The sequence below is a fragment of the Oncorhynchus masou genome, chromosome 15 (genome assembly GCF_036934945.1).
Source record: "Oncorhynchus masou masou isolate Uvic2021 chromosome 15, UVic_Omas_1.1, whole genome shotgun sequence".
NCBI classification, from domain to species: Eukaryota; Metazoa; Chordata; class Actinopteri; order Salmoniformes; family Salmonidae; genus Oncorhynchus; species Oncorhynchus masou.
The window spans coordinates 63,530,513-63,549,791 of NC_088226.1; the positions used below are offsets into that span (position 1 = coordinate 63,530,513).

At 42.3% G+C, this 19,279-nt stretch overlaps 1 pseudogene; it reads right to left on the minus strand.

The window, feature by feature from the left end:
* The window catches only part of LOC135556898 (zona pellucida sperm-binding protein 3-like), a 46,874-nt pseudogene extending 28,902 nt beyond the window's left edge, over window positions 1-17,972 (minus strand).
* Between the last annotated feature and the right edge of the window lie 1,307 nt (window positions 17,973-19,279).

The following is a 19,279-nucleotide window of genomic DNA, read 5'->3' on the forward strand; positions in this document are numbered from 1 at the left end:
TAACACTTTTCTGGAAACCTGTCGGTGCATCTGTTTCATGGATAGCATTGATTGGCATCTCATCCTAACCTCTTGGGGTACACAGTACGGGGATGGAGGTGGAGGGGAGGGCTTCGACCTCCATATGGTATTGTTGCTGCCACCCACAGGTCTGTGTCAGAGTATGGGCATGTGGATAAGATAGAGCTTGCAAGTAGTAGCTTGTGGGTACAGCATACGAGTTAAGCATTTCACTGTACTTGTGAACAAAACAATAACACATTTTATTGTGACAATAAAAACTGTAACTTTAACAAGCATACTGTACAGGCAAACACATCCAGAAATACTGTATCAGTCAAAAGTTTGGACACACTGTCTCCTTCGAGGGTTTTTCTTTATTTGTACTATTTTATACATTGTGGAATGATAGTGAAGACATCAAAGCTATGAAATAACACATATGGAATCATATATTAAAAAACAAATCAATATACATTACCATTCAAATGTGTAACGGCGTTCTTCGTTTGTTGAAAGAGAGTCGGACCGAAATGCAGCGTGGTGGTTACTCATGTCTTTAATGAAGAAGATAGCGATACATGAAATAACTTAAATAAATACAAAAAACAACAAACGGAACGTGAAAACTAATAACAGCCTATCTGGTGAACACTACACAGAGACAGGAACAATCACCCACGAAATACAAAGTGAAACCCAGGCTACCTAAATACGGTTCCCAATCAGAGACAACGAGAATCACCTGACTCTGATTGAGAACCGCCTCAGGCAGCCAAACCTATGCAACACCCCTACTCAGCCGCAATCCCAATAACTACAAAACCCCAATACGAAATACAACATAAACCCATGTCACACCCTGGCCTGACCAACTAAATAACTAAAACACAAAATACTAAGACCAAGGCGTGACAAAATGTTTGGGGTCACTTAGAAATGTTTTTATTTTTGAAGGAAAAGCAAATTTTGTGTCAATTAAAATAACATCAAATTGATCAGAAATACAGTGTGGACATTGCTAATGTTGTAAATGATTATTGTAGCTGTAAACGGATGAGTTTTAATAGAATATCTACATACTATAGGTGTACAAATGCCCAATGTCAGCAACCATCACTCCTGTGTTCCAATGGCATGTTGTGTAAGCTAATCCAAGTTTATAATTTTAAAAGGCTAATTGATCATTAGAAAACCCTTTTGCAATTATGTTACCACAGCTGAAAACTGTTGTGCTGACAAAGAAGCAAAAAAACTGTCCTTCTTTAGAATAGTTGAGTATCTGGAGCATCAGCAGTTGTGGGTTCAATTATAGGCTCACAATGGCTAGAAACTTTCTTCTGAAACTCATCTGAGAAATGAAGGTTATTCCATGCGAGAAATTGCCAAGAAACTGAAGATCTCATACAACGCTGTGTACTATTCCCTTCACAGAACAACACAAACTGGCACTAACCAGAAAAGAAAGAGGGGTGGGAGACCACGGTGCACAACTGAGCAGGAGGACAAATACACTAGAGTGTCTAGTTTGAGAAACAGACAACCTCACGTCCTCAACTGGCAGCTTCATGAAATAGTAACCGCAAAACACCAGTCTCAACATCAACATTGAAGAGACAACTCCAGGATGCTGGCCTTCTATGATAAACTTGGATTAGCTAATGTAACAGTTCAACTTTCATCAGTCCCAGGCTCAAACCACACGAAGACAATTGACACCCACGAAGCATCGTTACCCATCGTGCCACAACAGCCACGGCCCTTGCAGAGCAAGGGGAACAACTACTTCAGGTCTCAGAGCCAGTGACATCACCCAATTAAAACGCTATTAGTGCGCACCTTTCACATCGGTTACACTCACCCCCCTTTTGACCTCCTCCTTTTCCGCAGAAACCAGTGATCCGGGTCACAGCACCAATGTAACAGTTTAACTTTATTATTATTATTATTATTATTAACTTTCGTCTGTGCCCTCGCCCCGACCCGGGCTCAAACCAGGTACCCTCTGCACACATAGACATCTGACACCCACTAATTATCATTACCCATCGCGCCACAAAAGCCACGGCCCTTGCAGAGCAAGGGGAACAACTACTTCAGATCTCAGAGAGAGTGACGTCACCCGATTGGAACGCTATTAGCGCGCACCACCGCTAACTAGCTAGCCATTTCACATTGGTTACACTAACACAACGTGCCATTGAAACACAGTCGTGATGCTTGCTGATACACTGTATTTCTGATCAATTTGAAGTTATTTTAAATGGACAAAAAATGTGGTTTTCTTTCAAAAACAAGGAGATTTCTAACTGACCCCAAACTTTTGAACGGTAGGGTATATTTTTGATTTTATATTCCTCAAAGTAGCCACCCTTTTCCTTGATGACAGCTTTGCACACTGTCGGCATTATCTCAACAAGCTTTACCTGGAATGCTTTTCCAACAGTCTTGAAGCAGTTCCCACATATGTTGAGCACTTTTTGGCTCTTTCCTTCACTCTGCATCCAACTCATCTCAAACCATCTCGGTCGGGTGATTGTGGAGGTCAGGTCATCTGATGCAGCACTCCATCACTCTCCTTCTTGGTCAAATAATTCTTACACAGCCTGGAAGTGTGTTTTTGGTCATTGTCCTGTTGAAAAACAAATGATTGTCGCACTAAGTGTAAACCAGATGGGATGGCGTATTGCTGCAGAATGCTGTGGTAGCCATGCTGGTTAAGTGTGCCTTGATTTCTAAATAAATCACTTACAGTGTCACCAGAAAAACACCCCCACACCCCCACAACATCACACCTCCTCCTCCATGCTTCACGTTGGGAACCACACATGTGGAGATCATCCATTTACCTACTCTACGTCTCACAAATACACAGGGTTGGAGGAGGTGTTATTTGAACTCATCAAACGAAAGGACAGATTTCCACTGTTCTAATGTCCATTGCTTTTGTTTCTTGGCCCAAGCAAGTCTCTTCTTATTATTGGTGTCCTTTGGCAGTGATTTCTTTGCAGCAATTCGATAATGAAGACCTGGTTCATACAGTCTCCTCTGAACTGCTGATGTTGAGATGTGTCTGTGACTTGAACTCTGTAAAGCATGGGCTGTCATGTGCCTTTTACTGAGGAATGGTGGAGTGGCTTCCGTCTGGCCACTCTACCACAAAGGCCTGATTGGTGGAGTGCTGCAGAGATGGTTGTCCTCCTGGAAGGTTCTCCCATCTCCACAGAGGAACTCTAGATCTCGGTCAGAGTGATCATCGGATTCTTGGTCACCTCCCTGATTAAGGCCCTTCTCCCCCTTTGCTCAGTTTAGCGGGGGGTCAGCTCTAGGAAGTCATGGTGGTTCCAAACTTAATCGATTTCAGAATGATGGCCACTGTGTTCTTGGGGACCTTTCAATACTGGAGAAATTCTTTGGTATCCTTTCCCAGATCTGTGCCTCAACAAAATCCTGGTTTGGAGCTCTACGGTGGTTCGTTCGACCTCATGGCTTTTTTTGGGCTCTGACATGCATGGTCTACTGTGGGACCTTATATAGACAGATGTGTGCCTTTCCAAATCATGTCCAATCAATTGAATATAACACAGGTGGACTCCAATCAAGTTGTAGAAACATCTAAAGGATGATCAATGGAAACAGGATGCACTTGAGCTCAATTTCGAGTCTCATAGCAAAGGGTCTGAATATTTATGTAAATAAGGTATTTTCAAAAATGTCTAAAAACCTGTTTCGAATTTGTCATTATGGGGTATTGTGTGTAGATTGATGAGGAAATAAATCAATTTTAGAATATGTCTGCAATGTCACAAAATGTGGAAAAATTACAGGGGACTGAATACTTTCTGATATGCAAAGTACATCCACAAAGGCAAAGACAGATGTTCACTATGCAACGGACACTACTACTTAGCTCTCCGCTCGCATCTAGCACAGGCTCAAACTTCATTGAAGTCCACCTGTACGTGCACTGTAAAACGTGTGTTTTTCTTACAGTAACTTACTGGCTTACCATATTTACCGTATTTATTCCACAGATGATTGACTGGTAAAATGGATTCCCTGGCTGTGTGATAGCAGTCTACTGCTATCATGGCAGTGGGAGGTAGAGCTTTGTTTGCTTGAGAGGGTTTTTTACAGGCCATGTGAGAGTGTGTGTCTGTGCGTGCGTGCGTGTGTGTGTGTGTGTGTGTGTGTGTGTGTGTGTGTGTGTGTGTGTGTGTGTGTGTGTGTGTGTGTGTGTGTGTGTGTGTGTTGTCCTGCGTCTGTAAAAAGGCTTGGCAGGGCAGAGACTGTCCAGAGAACACCCATTTGGACCATGCCAATATTGACAATGTGTTTCTGTTGCTCTCTTTCATCTTGTCAGATGCTCTCTTTCTCTTGCTCTCTCCTGCCAGTGATAGGTATAATCTCAGAAACCCTGGGAAGCCATGAGGAGAAGCCAGAGGCACTGAGCCTAACTACAGCTGTCTATTGAAGTGTTCTCTCCCCCTCAATCTTCTCTCTAGTGGACATCTATTTGGCATTTCCTGCTCATAGGCTCTGTGGCGCAGTGGATAACATTGGACTTCTACACTTGATTGGTGAAGAGATTCAAAGGTTGTGGAATCGATTCTCACCAGAGACATGGGGTTCTATTTGCCTCTGGTTGTCTCTTTAGTGGTCTCACTGGTGCCCCGGGTCCAGATAGCCCTCCAGTTTTACAATGCTACTTTTAAAGTGTAGGGTAAAGGTGAGGTATGCACCCCAGTGACTCAGCTAATAAGCATCTAGGCTCCAAACAGAGCCATACAAGTTTTAACCTTGAAAATGCCTTCTCATCAATAGATAGCTTGGGTATATGTGAGAGCAAGATATTTGCCTGCACATGGCCACATGACTTATGTATAAGTATGTCAACATGTTCATGTGTTAATGTTTGTGTCGTGTTTGCATTCATTTGACTGGGTGGCAGGTAGCCTAGTGGCTAAGATTGTTTGCGTCAGTAACTGACAGGTTGCTGATTCAAATCCCAGAGCCGACAAGGTGAAAAATCTGTTGTTGAGCAAGTCACTTAACCCTAATGGCTCCTGTAAGTTGCTCTGGATAAGAGGTTCTACTAAAAAGTGTGTGTGTGTGTGTGTGTGTGTGTGTGTGTGTGTGTGTGTGTGTGTGTGTGTGTGTGTGTGTGTGTGTGTGTGTGTGTGTTAATATATGCCATTTAGCAGACACATTCTATCCAACAAATTCATGTGAGCATTTCTATGTGTGCGTGTCCATGTGCGTGTGTGCATATCTCTCTGTCTGTCTGCAGACATTTAGGTGTGTGAACGAAGACCTCACCTCAGGGCCTCCACTGATTTAGCATCTTTCTCTATCTACCGCTGGAGCCTCGATTAAAAGCTTTGAGTCCGGAGGACCTTTAATAAGGCAGAGGTAATTACGCTAGCTTAATGTATGCTTAAGACTGACCCTGCTTAGTGATTTCACAGGAAATCACCGCGCATTCAGATGGAGAAAAAGCAGCATAGCCACAGCCAATGGAAAAACCCAGTTGATCCCATGATTAATATAACAAATAGGGCTGCCGCCTTAATCCGTTTGGTCTTCAGCTAGGGGGTCACTGCATTGGATCTTGTCCACCGGTCTATGATGGAGTGAGTAGCTGCTGGTCCGAAACAGGGGTTGGAACCAAAATAATTTTTCAATCAGAACAGAACCATTATTTTTTTCATTATGTTCCACTGTTCCGACCAGCAAAAAAAAGTTCTGAACCAGTTCGAAGCAAAAAATAATTCTGGTTTATATCGTTCCTTTCGGTTTCTTTTAAATCCTCAGATTGATTCGTTTTTTACTTAGCTTGACATTAAATGACTTAACCAATCAGTGCGGATAGAGCAGCTTGCTGTGGAACGGGTAAGTGATTTAATCTGTATAGAAAAGTCATTAAGAGCAAATTGTATTTTGCAATAAGTTTCTGAGTGACGGAGTGAGGGCTTTGCTTAGGTGCTCTGTTGCAATTTTTGTGGGACTGGAAAAAAATGTCCAGAATGTAAAATAATGTTAGTAATCGGTTCCCATGCTGTTATAGAACAGTATAGATTACTTTAGGTATCGGTTTAGGTTCTGTTCCTCAAATATTTTAGATATTTTTCGTTTTTTTGGTTCTGTTCCCTGAAACTGTTCAAACCCTTCGTCTTAATTTTTAGTTCCCACTCCCTAAATAGGTAAAGACCTGTGTTACTTAATTGCTGATTATATTCAGATACTAATTCCTATAGTTACAGTGACAGATTGTTTAGAATTAACACATACCTCAAAGGCTTTTAAGTTTAACTGTAACAAGGCTCTGAATTCTCAGTTGTTCTTCTTTCATTCTGTTCAGTTTTCTAAAGACTGTGTTATTTTGCAGTGAGCCACCCCACTGAGCTCAGACCTCATTTCAGTGTATAGTTTTTGATTTATATTTGTCAATTTCCGTGAATTCAACGTGAAATCAACAGAAGAATTGACCATGTCATTGGATTTAGGATCAAAGTTGTGTGTAAACAAGACGAAATTCACTTACAATTGATGACTTTTTGTAAATCCAATCAGCTTTCCACGTTCAATTCAACAACATCACATAGATTTTTTTCTTAATGAAATTACATGGAAACAATGTTGATTCAAACAGTTTTTTGCGCAGTGGAACGGCTCTGGAAGGAGCTGGTTAGCCCGATCAATCATTAGTATAGGTAAAGAGGTCAATGGAGCTCTTTACCTTACCTCTTTACCAAAACAATGGAAATAACATGGAACCTTGTGGGGGAAAGATAATGAAAATCCTCATTGCCCCACATCAAAATTGGCCTACATTTCGACCATTGTTAATTTGTGTATTTCACACTATGTTGAGGAAAATGCTTATATGGATGTCCACCCCAATATATAGTTGAAGTCAAAAGTTTACATACACCTTAGACAATATATTTAAACTCCGTTTTTCACAATTCCTGACATTTAACCCTATGAAAAATAGGTCAGCAAGGATCAACAATTTAGGATCACCACTTTATTTTAAGAATGTGAAATGTCAGAATAATAGCAGAGAGAATGATTTATTTCAGCTTTTATTTATTTCATCACATTACTAATGGGTCAGACATTTAGGTACAATCAATTAGTATTTGGTAGAAATGCCTTTAATTTAAATTGTTTAACTTGGGTCAAATGTTTTGGGTAGACTTCCACAAGCAACCCACAATAAGTTGAGTGAATTTTGGCCCATTCCTCCTGACGGAGCTGATGTAACTGAGTCAGGTTTGTAGGCCTCCTTGCTCGCACACACTTTTTTAGTTCAGCCCACAAATTTCTATAGAATTGAGGTCAGGGCTTTGTGATGGCCGCTCCAATACCTTGACTTTGTTGTCCTCAAGCCATTTTTCCACAACTTTGGAAGTATGCTTGGGGTCACTGTCCGTTTGGAAGACCCATATGCAACTAAGCTTTAACTTCCTAACTGATGTCTTGAAATGTAGCTTCAATAGATCCACATCATTTTTTTCTTCCTCAGCCTCAAGTATTTATGCTGCAGTAGTTTATGTTGGGGGGCTAGGGTCAGTTTGTTATATTTTGAGTACTTTTCCTGTCTTATCCGGTGTCCTGTGTGAATTTAAGTATGCTCTCTCTAATTCTCTTTCTCTAGCCCAAGGACCATGCCTCAGGACTACCTGGGATAATGACTCCTTGCTGTCCTCAGTCCACCTGGCCGTGCTGCTGCTCCAGTTTCAACTGTTCTGCCTGCGGCTATGGAACCCTGACCTGTTCACCGGATGTGCTACCTGTCCCAGACCTGCTGTTTTCAACTCTCTAGAGACAGCAGGAGCGGTAGAGATACTCTTAATGATCGGCTATGAAAAGCCAACTGACATTTATTCCTGAGGTGCTGACTTGCTGCACCCTCAACAACTACTGTGATTATTATTATTTGACCATGCTGGTAATTTATGAACATTTGAACATCTTGGCCATGTTGTGGAGTGATTGAAAAACAAGTTTTAATGACTTCCGACTTCAACTGTATATTCATGTCATCATCACCAATCAACTGCATTACAGCTAAAAACAGCTTTGACTACCACCACCGATTTCTGTACGCAAGCTATGCTACTAGCTCATACAAATGGGAGTTTAGCAGACACTTCTTCAAAACCTGAAAAGGAACAACTTCTAAATATTATGCGGCAAAAACAGCCCAATATCTCCAAATCAGACTTTAGTAAGAACATTATGGGCCTGTTACAATACACAAATCATTATGTATTTGACGAAAATCCACTTTGTTATATCACATATGTTGAATGTACGCCAATGACGGCTTCACAGCATCCTGTGTTCCATTGACCTCTTTACCTCATCTACTAACTGCAGAGAAGTAGGAGGGAAAAGATGGCAGTATTTAGCATACACATTCCTGCCACAGAGGTTTCAGCCAATCAGAATGAGAGCCTGTGAGGGAACGACCATGATGAAAGAGCATGGGCTGCTCTGTACCCAAGTGTCTCTCCCAATCAGGTGATCTGTGCTTGGGGCTTGTGTCTAAGGACTGGTCCACATGCTGCTCAAAGCATAGCCAGTAGAGCATGAATCCCTTTTCTCATTACTTTCTACTAGGGCCACATAATCAAAATTCAATGGCAATTTCACTGAGGAAGAGCCCATGGCAGGTGCATCAGTATCGAGCACTTAGCCAGTATTTCACTTAGTGGGATGGTTCGACTTCCGGAAGAGGTGAGCCAGAGGAAAGTATCTAAAGTTGGTCAATAGGTGTATAAGGATCTGAAAACTATACTTGTATTATTTACATATGCTCTTATCCAGAGCGACTTACAGTAGTGTGTGCATATATTTTTGTATTTGTTCATACTGGTCCCCCATGGGAATCAAACCCACAAACCTGGTGTTGCAAGTGCCATGCTCTACCAACTGAGCCACATATTTCTAATTTGTATGTATTTGTATGGCCATTGTGTTTTCTGCCATATGGCTTCCCTTTCTGTGTCAGGTGACAGGAAGGACCTTGTTTGTAGAGGCAGGTCTCACGTGTTGTGCAAACATGCCCGTGGTCCCGCTATGCCATTGCATGTGCCAATCAGCCACAAAGGGAGATGTCTCTAGGACGACAGAATCATCTCTTGCCTACTTGGACTTACACATCATGTGTTTCTCAGTGTTGTAGCCAGTTAATCTGAGGGTAAAGTACATGATGTGTATGCCTAACCCTCCCATCTCTATGCCCTGTGTGTGAACAATTTTCTTCTTAGGTTGGTTATAGTCCTTGTGCTAAGGTATGCAAACAGCGAGACATCCTTTACACAATCAATTATGGTTTGTCTAATTCTGTAGTACTGAGAAAAACCAAACAAATCCCTAATAACTTCTACCAGATTCTTCAAACATTATCTATTTCATGCAGAGATATTAGATCTTTAAGGAATATTCAGCAGTTAAAAAATACTGTTAAATTGTGACCTCCGTTACCCCTTATAACTCTGTTGCTGTATAGACAATCTTCAACCTGGCATTTCTGCTTCCAAAAATTCAAGTCATGTTAACATCCTTTCCAATGAAAGCTATGAAGTCAATTTATTTACGATCAAAGTTTGACACAGCAGATTTATGGGAGTAAGACTTATGAACAGGCATTGAAACCATCAGACTAGTAGAAGCACCAGTTCTGACAGTAGGTCCACTTACAGCCATGGTAACTCCATCAGCCAAGTAAACTGAACAAAAATATCAACGCAACATTTTACTGAGTTCCAGTTCATACAAGGAAAACAGTCAATTGAAATAAATCCATTAGACTCTAATCCAGGGATTTCACATGACTGGCAATACATAAACTCAGCAAAAAACGTCCTCTCACTGTCAACTGCGTTGATTTTCAGCAAACTTAACGTATAAATATTTGTAGGAACATAGCAAGATTCAACAACTGAGACATAACGTGAACAAGTTCCTCAGACATGTGACTAACAGAAATGGAATAATGTGTCCCTGAACAAAGGGGTCTAAATCAAAAGATACAGTCAGTATCTGGTGTGGCCACCAGCTGCATGAAGTACTGCAGTACATCTCCTCCTCGTGGACTGCACCAGATTTTCCAGTTCTTGCTGTGAGATGTTGCCCCACTCTTCCACCAAGGCACCTGCAAGTTCCAAGACATTTCTGGGTGGAATGGTCCTAACCCTCCCCCTCCGATCAAACAGGTCCCAGACGTGCTCAACAAGATTGAGATCCGGGCTCTTCGCTGGCCATGGCAGAACACTCACATACCTGTCTTGCAGGAAATCATTCACAGAATGAGCAGTATGGCTGGTGGCTTTGTCATGCTGGAGGGTCATATCAAGATGAGCCTGCAAGAAGGGTACCACACAAGGGAGGAGGATGTCTTCCCTGTAATGCACAGCGTTGAGATTGCCTGCAATGACAACAAGCTCAGTCCGATGATGCTCTGACACACCTCCCCAGACCATGACGGACCCTCCACCTCCAATTCGATCCCGCTCCAGAGTACAGGCCTCGGTGTAACACTCATTCCTTTGACGATAAACGTGAATCCGACTATCAGCTATGGTGAGACAAAACCACAACTCGTCAGTGTAGAGCACTTTTTGCCAGTCCTGTCTGGTCCATTGACGGTGGGTTTGTGCCCACGGGTGACGTTGATGCCGGTGATGTCTGGTGAGGACCTTCCTTACAACAGGCCTATTAACACACAGTCCAGCCTCACTCAGCCTATTGCAGACAGTGAGCACCGATGGAGGGATTATGCGTTCCTGGTGTAACTCGGGCAGTTGTTGTTGCCATCCTGTACCTGTACCACAGGTGTGATGTTTGGATGTACCGATCCTGTGCAGTTGTTGTTACACGTGGTCTTCCACTGTGAGGGCGATTGGCTATCCGTCCTGTCTCCGTGTAGTGCTGTCTTAGGCGTCTCACAGTATGGACATTGCAATTTATTGCCCTGGCCACATCTGCAGTCCTTATGCCTCCTTGCAGCATGCCTAAGGCATGTTTACGCAGATGAGCTGTGACCCTTGGCATCTTTCTTTTGGTGTTTTCAGAGTCAGTAGAAAGGCCTCTTTGGTGTCCTACGTTTTCATAACTGTGACGTTAATTGCCTACCATCTGTAAGCTGTTAGTGTCTTAACGACCGTTCCACAGGTGCATGTTCATTAATTGTTTATGGTTCATTGAACAAGCATGGGAAACACTGTTTAAACCCTTTACAATGAAGATCTGTGAAGTTACTTGGATTTTTACAATTTATATTTGAAAGACAGGGTCCTGAAAAAGGGAGAAAATAAATTCCCCCTGAGATCACATGATAGTATCCTGTTTAGTATGGTGATAAAATTACAATTTGGCCGGTGTCCAGGGGGTAGGGACCACAATCCAATTCTGCACTGTTGGTCTAAAAGTGTGTTCATAATGGCTGGTCAGTGAAACGACCCGTCCTGATTTGCTAAAAAACTTTCATGGCCTTCATTTATTTGTAATTTATTTTTAATTTATTTTTTAATTTCACTAGACAAGTCAGTTAATAAGAACAGATTCTTATTTACAATGACGGCCTACCGGATGACCCGGATGACGCTGGGCCAATTGTGGGCCGCCCTATGGGACTCCCAATCACGGCCGGATGTGAAACAGCCTTCACGAACTGGCCCTTGTAAAATGGAATTAGAATCAGCTCAATCCCCTCTGTCAAAGACAATTGGACCTTTTTTTAAATTATATTTTCAATGGTATTGTTAACAAACACGCCGCCATAAAGTAAATGAGAATTAAAAACAGGTTCAGCCTCTGGTTCGACCGTGATCTTGCAGATTTACTCCACCTCAAGAATTGCTTTTGGTGAAAGGCTCGGCACAAGCATACTCAGGCTGACTGGCTCTCATTCAGGCAATTGAGAAATAAGTGCACTCAGGCTATTTGGAAGGCTAAAGTTAGTTACCTTAAAGAGCAGTTCTCTCTCTGTGGGTCTAACCTCAAGAAGTTCTGGAAAACGTACCTGGAGAATAAACCCTTCTCCTCATAGATCCTCTCCATGTCCCGTAATGTTGATGATGTGGTTGTTACTGACAAGAAGCACCTGGCTGAGCTCTTTAATCACCACTTCATTAAGTCGGGATTCCTATTTGACTCAGCCATGCCCCCTTGCCTGTCCAACATTTCCTCACGTCAAACCCCTTCTAATGCAACTAGCCCCGATGCTCCTCCCTCTTTTCCCCCTGCCCCACTACGAAGTTTCTCCCTGCAGGCGGTCACTGAGTCCGAGGTGCTAAAGGAGCTTCTTAAACTTGACCCCCAAAAAACATATTGTTCAGATGGTTTGACGCTTTATTCTTTAAGGTTGCTGCCCCCATCATCGCCAAGCCTATTTCTGATATTTTTAACCGGTTATTCATATCTGGGGAAGTTCCCATTGCTTGGAAGGCAGCCACGGTTCATCCTTTATTTAAAGGGGAGATCAAGCTGATGCTAACTGTGTTAGGGCTATATCTATTTTGCCCTGTTTATGAAAAGTGTTGGAAAAACATGTCAATAATCAACAGACTGGCTTTCTTGGTGTCTATAGTATTCTCTCTGGTATGCAATCTGGTTTCTGTTCAGGTTATGGATGTGCCACTGCAACCTTAAAGGTTCTCAGTGATTTCACCATTGCCCTTGATTCTAAGCAATGTTTTGCCGCTATTTTTATTGACTTGGCCAAAGCTTTTGATATGGTAGACCATTTCATTCTTGGGGGCAGGGCTAAGGTGTATTGGTGTCTCTGAGGGGTCTTTGGCGTGGTTTGCTAACTACCTCTCTCAAAGAGTGCAGTGTATAAAGTCAGAACATCTGCTATCTCAGCCACTGCATGTCACCAAGGGAGTACCCCAAGGCTCGACCTAGGCCCCACACTTCTCAATTTACATCAACAACATAGCTCAGGCAGTAGGAAGCTCTGTCATCCATTTACATGCAGATTATACAGCCTTATACTCAGCTTGCCCCTCCCCGGATTTTGTGTTAAACGCTCTACAACAAAGCTTTCTTAGTGTCCAACAAGCTTTCTATGCCCTTAACCTTGTTCTGAACACCTCCAAAACAAAGGTAATGTGGTTTGGTAAGAAGAATGCCCCTCTCCCCACAGGTGTGATTACTACCTCTGAGGGTTTAGAGTTTGAGTCACCTCATACAAGTACTTGGGAGTATTGCTAGATGGTACACTGTCCTTCTCTCAGCTCATATCAAAGCTGGAGGCTAAAGTTGAATCTATTCTTGTTTTTTTTATCGTAATCGCTCCTCTTTCACCCCAGCTGCCAAACTAACCCTGATTCAGATGACCATCCTACCCATGCTAGATTACGGAGATGTAGTTTATAGATCGGCAGGTAAGGGTGCTCTCGAGCGGCTAGATGTTCTTTACCATTCGGCCATCGGATGTACCACCAATACTCCTTATAGGACACATCACTGCACTCTATACTCCTCTGTAAACTGGTCATCTCTGTATAACCGTCGCAAGACCCACTGGTTGATGCTTATTTATAAAACCCTCTTAGGCCTCACTCACCCCTATTTGAGATATCTACTGCAGCCCTCATCCTCCACATACATCACCTGTTCTGAAAGTACATTCTGTTAAAGGTCCTCAAAGCACACACATCCCTGGGTCGCTCGTCTTTTCAGTTCGCTGCAGCTAGCGAGTGGAATGAGCTGCAACAAACACTGAAACTGGACAGTTTTATCTCAATCTCTTCATTCAAAGATGAGCTGTAGATGCTTTGTGTGATCTATTGTTATCTCTACCTTCTTGCCCTTTGTGCTGTTGTCTGTGCCCAATAATGTTTATACCATGTTTTGTTCTGCTGCCATGTTAATAATATAATATAATAATATATAATATAATATAATATCTATCCCATTAATATATCCCATTTAGCAAACGCTTTTGTCCAAAGCGACTTACAAGTCGGCTGGGGCCACTACTTTTACATATGGGTGGCCCTAGCGGGAATCGAACCCACGACGCTTGGCATTGCAAGCGCCATGCTCTACCAACTGAGCCACACAGGGCCACATGTTGTGTTGCTACCATGTTGTTGTCATGTTGTGTTGCTACCATGCTGTGTTGTCATGTGTTGCTGCCTTGCTATGTTGTTTTCTTAGGTCTCTCTTTATGTAGTGTTGTGTTGTCTCTCTTGTCGTGATGGCGTTATGTCCTATATTATTATTGCATTATATATATTTTTTAATCCCAGCCCCAATCCCCGCCAGAGGCCTTTTTGCCTTTCGGTAGGCCGTCAATGTAAATAACAATTTGTTCTTAACTGACTTTCCAAGTTAAATAAAAGGTTAAATAAAATACAAAATAAATACTCATAACTCATATGTGACCCGATTCAGGAAACTAGGTGTATGACGCAAGTCATGACTTCACAGGAGAGCTGTTTGAATGTAAAAAATATTTTTGGTCAAAATGCGTTTTTTGGCAGAAATGCCTTCTCAAACGTGAACTTTCACATGCCTTAATTAATATCACACTTGTATGCCATCTGTAAATACAAAATAAAATTGTTACATTTGGAGCCTAGTTGGTTTAGCCACAGAAAAAGTGAGGAACCTTCTCGCTAGCCATGATTGGCTGAGATAATGAGTGGGCCGGACATGCCAAGAGGTGAGTTGAGATTGGTCTGCCATACAGCACGCGTATATCTATTGGTGCTGGTCTGTATGTCTAGGTAATTGTGTCAAACACAGCTAAAACTGCATATACCTAATGTCAAGTTAGTGTACTGTTAGATAGCTAACGTTAGCTGGCTGGCTCGCTAGCTAACATTATGTGTATGCTCTCCACGTTCTGGAAGACCGAGTTTTGAAATCAGTGGAATTCAAGTATGATAGCTAAGGAGATGGAGAAAACACCAGTCTGGATTACATCATCAAACTTAGGGCAACCATGAATGGCATCAGACAGGAGACACATCCAACCACAATGTATACTGGTAAGATAGTCTAGCTAGCTACATTTTCAGATATTATATGTTTTGACAGAAAGTGGTTTCATTTCAAGTGTACTCTTAGCTAATTAACATTAGCTGGCTGGGTTGCTATCTAATGTTATGTGTGTGATGTTATTCTTTGTATCTCAGACACATTTGCTTGACTAGTTAATGTAAACTCACCCCATTCCGTACAAATGTGCGTAACCGCGACATTCAAACGAGGCTACAAAGAAAACTAATGGGACTGTAGTGACTGTGTTGACTTCAAAATCGGGGGTGTGAACTAGGTTTCTATTTAAGCGTTGATCGACATGGTAATGGCTCTATAGTATTGGAGAAAAGTTGAAAAAACGAACCCTCCGTTACATCGTGGCGTGTCATGTCGTAACGTACAGCACACATAAAGCAACTAGTTCTGTCTTACAATCTCTCTCCGCCAGGTGTAGCACTTCTCTCATCGTTTAGAAACAAGAAATGGACAGCAACGGGGTAAGGGGGGGATACCTAGTAATTTTTTGTGTCATCATTGCATGCGATCATCATTCTCAAAGCCCCTTTTTTACTTCTAAGATCACTTTAGCACCGCCCTAAAAACCCGATTCAAATTCGACACAAACCTTCAAATAGGTTTGTAATGACACATCATATAAACTCTTTAAAGTGTTTTATTTACATTTTAGAGGCGATAAGGTGATAAATTGGACAGATCGAGTGAAAAAAAGCAATTTTCCCACACGACATCTCTCCTCCTCACTATCACGCATTAGTTTCGCTTCCCCACCCGCCATTTTTTAAAAGACCCGACGGGGCTCATTGCCTGCTTGAAGTATGCAGAAACGGGCAGTGTTTAGGTCATGTCACCTCTTCAAGGAATACCTAGGATAGGATAAGTAATCCTTCTCACCCCCCCCCCCCCTTAAATGATTTAGATGCACTATTGTAAGTGGCTGTTCCACTGGATGTCAGAAGGTGAATTCACCAATTTGTAAGTCGCTCTGGATAAGAGCGTCTGCTAAATGACTTAAATGTATGTAAAATGTCATTTATTTTGTTGGAAAGGGGAGAAATTGTGCTTTACAATGGTATTGACATTACAGTTGATCTGGAAGTATTATGTTTTTGGGGCGCTAAAACAAGGGCAATTGTACGGATCAAGGCGATGTACGAGTTTACGTGAGTTTACATTATAGCCATAGAACCTGGTTGGTTAGCTACCTGCAGATTCATGCAGGGTAGTAACGTCATGAGTTGTGATTATGGTCCATTGTTTAGCTAGCTAGCTAGCTAGCTAAGTGTCATAACCAAAGACTCCACTCTAATTTTGACAAAGTATTTTAATTTCAAGTTAGTGTCCTGTTAGCTATCTGTTAGCTAGCTAACAGCTAGCGTTACGTCATGCATTGAGATTCATTGTTTACCTAGCTAGCTATCTAGCTACATTTCTTAACAAAGGATTCTTGTCTTAGTGTGCCAGAGCTCAGAATAACTGATGCATTTTTGAATGCTCAACACCCTTTGAATATGTCCGGTGTCAGTAAACATTGGCAACAAAGCTTAATTCAATTGTTGCCAGCAGCAGTTAGTCACCAACACTCTGGATAACATGAAAACTTCCTAACCAGCTCTGCTAGGGCAAGTAAAATGGTCAGAGTGGGGTGTTCTCTCATTATGTGTCTGGAAGTAGCCAGTAAATGTTAGCCAGTTAGCTTGGATGCTTGACTGTCGTTGTGATGTCAGAGCTTTCAGAACAACCCTACTTATTGGCCAGAGCGTCCAGTGTGCACTCTGAACGTGAAATGCTCTGAATTTACCAACGGACAATCTGACAGCACAGTTGCAGTCAGCAAGGCTCTTGATAACATAACAGCCTAACAAGCTCTGCAAGGGTGAGTAATGTTCAGTGAGCTGTTCTCCCTCTTAGATGTCTGGAAGTAGCTGGCAAGTTAGTACAGAACGCATGGATCAACCCTTATGGAGATGGGTGGGGCTAAGGCTTAAGAGGGTGTGGACAATGCTGAATGGGTGTAGACAAAGAAGGGCTCTCCAATAGTAGTACCAAAACATTGAAAGACAATTTTCTCAAAAGTGAGTTTACAAGTTGATCAACTTTCAACGCAGAATTACTTTCCCATTGTTTCCTCCATTACAGTGTATAATATACCATTTTTTAGCTCTGAGTCTCTATTTTTATCCAATGTAAAAACAGAACTTAAAAAGTTGCTACATAAGTCTGAATCCAGGTTGTGAGTCACATATTAGAGAGAACACATGGGAAAGAGTCAGGCAAGGACCGTAGCGCGAGAGGGCACATCTGTCGCCATCACAGTCCTAAAGACCCATAATAGCAGACAGTACAGTATAAAGATACAGTGCCTTCGGAAAGTATTCAGACCACTTGACTTTTCCCACATTTTGTTACATTACAGCCTTATTCTAAAATTGATTAAATCATTTTTTCCCTTATTAATCTACACACAATACCCCATAATGACAAAGCAACAACAGGTTTTTAGATTTGTTTGCAAATGTATTAAAAATTAAAATCTGAAATGTTACATTTACATAATGTAAGTATTCAGACCCTTTACTAAGTACTGAGTCAGCAATTACAGCCTTGAGTCTTCTTGGGTATGACGCTACAAGCTTGGCACACTTGTATCTGGGGAGTTTTTCCCATTCTTCTCTGCAGATCCTCTCAAGCTTTGTCAGGTTGGATGGTGACGATGCACAGCTATTTTCAGGTGTCTCAAGAAATGTTCGATCAGGTTCTAGACCGGACTCTGACAGGGACAATCAATGATATTCAGAGACTAGACCCGAAGCCACTCCTGTATTGTCTTGGCTGTGTGCTTAGAGTCGTTGCACTGATGGAAGGTGTACCTTCACCCCAGTCAGGTCCTGAGCGCTCTGGAGCAGGTTTCCATCAAGGATCTCTCTGTACTTTGCTCCGTTCATCTTTCCCTCAATCCTGATTAGTCTTCCAGTCCCTGCCGCTGAAAAACATCCCCACAGCATGATGCTGTTTTAAGGCACATGTTCTGATTTTCTACACATTTTGCCATGAGGTTGAGAGAGAACATTGCAGTTTTAAAGGTAATTTCCTGCAATTCTACAAATCTTGCTATCATATGCGTGCCCATTCGGTGATCCGGCCCTGATCTGGACTACAACGCACACTGGACTACAACGCACACTGGTCTACAATGCACACTGGACTACAACGCACAAGGGACTACAACGCACACTGGACTACAGCGCACACTGGTCTACAACGCACACTGGACTACAACGACACTGGTCTACAACGCACACTGGACTACAACGCACACTGGTCTACAACGCACACTGGTCTACAACGCACACTAGACTACAACGCACACTGGACTACAACGCACACTGGTCTACAACGCACACTGGACTACAACGCACACTGGACTACAACGCACACTGGACTACAACGCACACTGGTCTACAACGCACACTGGTCTACAACGCACACTGGTCTACAACGCACACTAGACTACAACGCACACTGGACTACAACGCACACTGGTCTACAATGCACAATGGACTACAACGCACACTGGACTACAACGCACACTGGACTACAACACACACCAAAAAAGAAAGCAGGGAGGGACAGAAAATAACTGTAGAAGCAAGACCTTGCACAGAGGAGAGTGTGATAAAGAGCCATGGTGGATGCCCTATGCTCCCTAGGGGGCCAAGACATTTAAATCAGGTTAGTCAAGTCTGTAGTCTGAAGTACATTACCAAGCTCTGTAGCTGCCTTGCTTTTGTTTTCCTCTCCCTCTGTTTTAACCCATACACCACTAATTAATTGAGTTTGAAACTACTGCAATGATTGCTCAACACATACATTGGGAAATGAAATGTTAATGATGCCCTAGGGACTTGATTGTGACACTATCTCAAAATCTGCATCCTGGGAAATCTATTCTTTCCAGGCTTCCTTCTGACTTAATTGACAGTTTAATGTCACACTGGTCCAGTAAGAGGAGGAAGTTAAACTGCGAGCCCTTTATTTACTTCCTAGCTTGTTAGTTTCCTGTCAGTAGCCTAGTAATTATGTTGTGTTGGCCTCCCCATTAGCTGAATGTTATCTACTATTGAAAGGTCACATGACGGTGGATTTTGAGAGGAACTAGCATTATTGCTCTGTTTTTCCTTTTGGAACAGAAGGTCTACTGCAGGGTTCTTCAACCAGGGGCGGACTGGGACAAAAATTCAGCCCTAGCAAT